Genomic DNA, 5,685 nt, shown 5'->3' with positions numbered 1-5,685 from the left:
TGCATTTACAGATCGGGAAAAGACTGACAGGCTGGGTCTCTCTTCCTCGAACACAGAATGCTTAGATATGACATAATTTCTGTTTTTCAGCAGCAGCAGCTTGAAGGGTGGGAGCTTGGACCAGGGACCTGCCGGGAGCGGTGAGTCAATGACTTGAACCTTTATGTTTGAAACCAGACAGCACAGGTTTCTGGGAAAGGACAGACTTTTTTTTCCAGCTATAGAAGTCAGTGTTTTCTTAACCCAAGACCCTACCTTTGTAGGGCCTCCCACCCATCCACCTCCTCTAACCTTAAAGACCAGGGACACATCAGCTAGACGTCTCTTCTTTTTTACTTTGTGATAAGGGGACTAGCAGGGATGGCAGTGCAGGGAGAGGAATGTTCCTCCTGCATGATGTTTGAGGTGAGGGACGCCATTAGTGTCCCATCCAAGTACATCTGCAAGAAGTGCACCCAACTCTCGCTCCTCCAAAACCATGTTAAGGAACTGGATCAGGGATTGGATGAATTTCAGATCATTCGTGAGGCTGTGATAGATAAGAGTTACAGGGGAGTAGTTACTCCTAGGCACGAAGAAAGCTGGGTGACTGTTCAAAGGGGGAGGAAAAAAATCAGTGGAAGGATCCCTTGTGGTAGTTTCCCTGAAGAAACATGTATATCCTATTGGATACTGTTGAGGGGTCGACTTACTAGGCATATGCAGTGGGGCCCAGGTCTCTGGCACAGAGCCTGTCCCTGTTGCACAGAAGGGAAGGAGGGAAAGGAGGAGAGTGTTAGTCACTGGGGACTCAATAGGTCAGATAAAAGGTTTGTTGGGAACAAACAAGACTTATAGTTGTGTTGCCTCCCAGGTGCCAGGGTCCGTGATGTCTCAGATCGTATCTTTGGGGTCCTGAAGGGAGAGGGTGACCAGCCTCAAGTCGTGGTCCATGTAGGTACCAACGACATAGGTAGAAAGAGGGATAGGGATGTAAGGCAGGATTTCAGGAGCTAGGGTGGAAGCTGAGAGCTAGAACAGAGTTGTTATCTCTGGTTTGTTACCTGTGCCACACGATAGTGAAGCAAGGAACAGGGAGAGATATCAGCTGAACACATGGCTGCAAGGATGGTGCAGGAGAGAGGGTTTCAGGTACTTGGATAATTGGGGCTCATTCTGGGTAAGGTGGGACCTGTACCAAGTCTTCACTTGAACCAGAGGAGTACTAATATTCTGGGTGGGAAATTTGCTGGTGCTATTCGGGTGGGTTTAAACTAGCTCAGCAGGGGGATGGGAACCTGAGGTGTGGTTGCAATGCACAGAAGGATGACAGTAGGGTGGATGACGGTAGGGAGGACAGGGACAGGATTTCACCGTCACAGGAATGTGCTGGCAGACAGTAAGTTGGTTTGAAGTGTGTCTACTTCAATGCCAGGAGTATCCGGAATAAAATAGGTGAGCTTGCAGCATGGATAGGTACCTGGGACTTCAATGTTGTGGCCATTTTGGAGACATGGATAGAGCAGGTTAAGGAATGGATGTTGCAAGTTCCAGGCTTTAGATCTTTCATTAAAACCAGGGAAGGCAGTAAAAGAGGGGAGGTGTGGCCTTGTTAGTCAAGGATAGTATCACAGTGGCTGAAAGAACTTTTGAGGAGGACTCATCCACCGAGGTAGTGTGGGCTGAGGTTAGAAACAGGAGAGGAGAGATCATATTGCTTGGAGTTTTTTTTATAGGCCTCTGCAGAGTTCCAGAGAGGTGGAAGAGAGGATTGGCAAAATTATTCTGGGGTATGAGTGAAAGGAACAGGGTGGTCATTATGGCAGACTTCAACTTCCCCAACATTGACTGGAAATGCTATAGCTCTAGTACATCGGATGGATCAGTTTTTGTCCAATGTGTACAGGAGGGTTTCCTGACCCAGTATGTCAAAGGGCTAACAAGAGGGGAGGCCACACTGGATCTGGTACTTGGTAATGAACCAGGCCAGGCATTTGATTTAGTTGTAGGTGAGCACTTTGGAGAGATTGACCATAATTCAGTTAAGTTTAATTTAGCATTGGAAAGGGACAGGTATATGCCACAGGTCAAGAGTTATCAATGAGGCAAGGGCAATTATAATGCAATTAGGCAAGAATTAGGAGGCATAGAATGGGGTAGAAAAATGCAGGGGATGCAGACAATGGAATTGTGGAGCTGGTTTAAGGAACAGATATTGTGTGTCCTTGATAGGTATGTCCCTGTCAGGCAGGGAGGAAATGATAAGGTAAGGGAACCATGATTTACTATAGAAATTGCATCGCTTGTTAAGCTGAAGAAAGAGGCTTGTGTGGATGAGGCAAGATGGTTCAGATGAGGTGATGGAGAGTTACAGATCAGCTCGGAAGGATTTAAAGAGAGTTAAGAAGAGCAAAGAGAGGACATGAGCAGTCTTTAGCAAATAAAATAAAGGAGAACCCTAAAGCTTTGTATAGGTATGTCAGGAAATAAAGGATGACGAGGGCGAGTCAAAGACCGAAGTGGAAGTAGAGTGTGGATCTTGTGGAGATCGGAGAGGTGCTAAACGAACATTTCTCATCAGTTTTCACTCAGGAAAAGGAGAATATTGTAGAGAAGAATGAGATACGAGATATTAGACTAGAAAAGATCGAGAGTAGTTACGAAGAGGTCTTATCAGTTCTAGAAGAAGTGAAAGTAGACAAGCTCCCTGGGCTGGATGGGATTTATCAGAGGATTCTCTGGGAGGCTAGGGAGGAGATAGCAGAGCCTTTATCTTTGATATTTGAGTCGTCATTGTCTACAGGTTTAGTACCAGAGGACTGGAGGGCAAATGTTATGCCCTTGTTCAAGAAGGGTAGTAGAGATGACCCAGGTAATTATAGACCAGTGAGCCTTACTTCTGTTGTAGTAAAGTTTTTGGAAAGGATTATAAGAGGTAAAATTTATAATCATCTAGCAAGCAACAATTTGATTTCATATAGTCAACATGGTTTTGTCAAGGGCATTGAGTTTTTGAGAAGGTGACCAAACATGCAGATTAAGGTAGGGCAGTTGACGTGGTAGACATGGACTTCAGTAAAACCTTTGATAAGGTTCCACATGGTAGTCTGCTGGTGAAAATGCAGAGGCATGGGATTGAGGGTGATTTAGTAGTTTCGATTAGAATTTGGCTTTCTGAAAGAAGGCAGCGAGTGGTGGTTCATGGAAAACATTCAGCCTGGAGTCCAGTTATTAGTGGTGTGCCACAAGGATCTGTGTTGGAACCACTGTTTGTCATTTTTATAAATGACTTAGATGCAGGAATAGGTGGATGGATTAGTAAATTTGCAGATGACACTGAAGTCGGTGTAGTGGTGGACAGTTTGGAAGAATGTTACAGGGGGACTTGAATAAACTGCAGAATTGGGCTGAGAGGTGGCAAATGGAGTTCAATGTGAGGCGATGCACTTTGGGAAGAATAACAGGAAGGCAGAATACTGGGTCAATGGAAAGATTCTTGGTAGTGTGGATGTGCAGAGGGATCTTGCAGTCCATGTACATAAATCCCTGAAAGTTGCCACCCAAGTTGATAGTGCTGTAAAGGCAGCATACGGTGTGTTAGGTTTCATTGTTAGAAGGGTTGAGTTCCGGAGCCGCAATATCATGCTGCAACTATACAAAACACTAATGCGACCACACTTGGAATATTGTGTACAGTTCTGGTGGCCATATTTCAGGAAGGATATGGAAGCATTGGAAAAGGTGCAGAGATTTACCAGGATGTTGCCTGGTCTGGAGGGAAGGACTTGTGAGGAAAGGCTGAAAGACTTGGGTCTGTTTTCATTGGAAAGGCAGCAGCTAAGAGGGGATTTGATAGAGATATACAAGGTGATCAGAGGATTAGTTAGGATAGACAGTGGAAGTCTTTTTCCTAGGATGATGACGTCAGCTTGTATGAGGGGACATAGTTACAAATTGAGGGGTGATAGATTTAAGACAGATATCAGAGGCAGGTTCGTTACTCAGAGTGGTAAGGGCATGGAATGCCCTGTCTGCCAATGTAGTTAACTCAGCCACATTAGGGAGATTTAAACAATCCTTAATAAGCGCACGGATGATGATGGGATAGTGTAGGGGGACGAGCTGAGAAGAGTTCACAGATCGACGCAACATTGAGGGCCAAAGGGTCTGTTCTGCGTTGTATTGTTCTAATCGAGGGATCGAGATCTGACAGACTTTAATGCAGTGGATGTGGAGAGAATCTTTCCAGATAGAGAAGAGCAAAACTATCAACGTAAAAGATTGTCGCCAAGAAATCTAACAGGGAATTCAGAAGAAACCTGGGTGAGAATAAACTGGTTATCACAAAGAGTGGTTGAATGAATTAGTAAAGACATATTTAAGGGGAAGCTAGACAAGCTGATAGAGAATGAATAGAGACTTACAATAACAGATTTACATACTAAAAGTATCAAATGGAGCAAATAAACACCAGTATGGACTGGTTTCTCTCCTGACACTGTCATTAAACTCTTCAAAACGTGCCCACCTTAATGCTTGGTTTCAATCATTTGGCTGTTTTATTCCAGTCTACACAGCAATAGATACATTCAGAATCACTCAGTGAAATTAGTCCAATTTATATTCACAAATGGCCCACATCTGTGGGTTTTCTTGCTGGATTTAACATATTAACCACTTTCAAAGTCTGGAATTACACATTAAAAGCCTTTTTTCCAACTGAAAACCAGTCCAAAAAAAATCAGGGCTACAGCAGGCTGGAAGTAAATGGGGAACATAGAGTTATAGATATACAGCACAGAAACTGACTCTTTGGTCCAACTAGTCCATGCCGACCAGATATCCTCAACTCATCTAGTCCCATTTGCCAGCACTTGGCCCATATCCCTCCAAACCCTTCCTATTCATATACCCATCCAGGTAGCTTTTACATGCTGTAATTGTACCAGCCTCCACCTCTGGCAGCTCATTCCATACACACACCACCCTCTGAAAAAGTTACCCCTTAGGTCCCTTTTAAGTCTTTCCCCTCTCATCCTAAACCTATGCCCTCTAGTTCTGGACTCACCCACTACAGGGAAAAGACCTGGTCTATTCCCCCTATCTATGCCCCTCATGATTTTATAACCCTCTAAAGTTACCCCTCAGCCTCTGACGCTCCAGGGAAAACAGCCTCAGCCTGTTTAGCCTTTTCTTACAGCTCAAACCCTCCAACCGTGGCAACATTCTTGTAAATCTTTTCTGAACCCTTTCAAGTTTCACAACATCCTTCCGATAGGAAGGAGACCAGAATTCAAAAGTGACCTAACCAATGTCCTATACAAGGTAAAAACAATGACTGCAGATGCTGAAAATCAAATACTGGATTAGTGGTGCTGGAAGAGCACAGCAGTTCAGGCAGTTGGATGCTGCCTGAACTGCTGTGCTCTTCCAGCACCACTAATCCAATGTCCTATACAGATCAACATTGACCTCCCAAGTCCAGTACTCAATGTTATACCCAAGGAAAGCCTTCTTTACTATCCTATCATATTGAACTAGCTGTGCCAGTCAGAGGCCTAGTCATGGGCTGGATGCTGACAATCACACGACTAGCAGAGCAGCACTTGACAATTCCAGCTGTGCTACTGAAGACAGTTAATGAGTCAAACCAGGTAGCGTCACATCCTCTTGAGGCACTGGATTCAGTACAAACAAGACACAAGA

Source organism: Chiloscyllium punctatum, chromosome 24 (genome assembly GCF_047496795.1).
Source record: "Chiloscyllium punctatum isolate Juve2018m chromosome 24, sChiPun1.3, whole genome shotgun sequence".
Lineage (NCBI taxonomy): Eukaryota > Metazoa > Chordata > Chondrichthyes > Orectolobiformes > Hemiscylliidae > Chiloscyllium > Chiloscyllium punctatum.
This window is presented reverse-complemented; position numbering follows the sequence as displayed.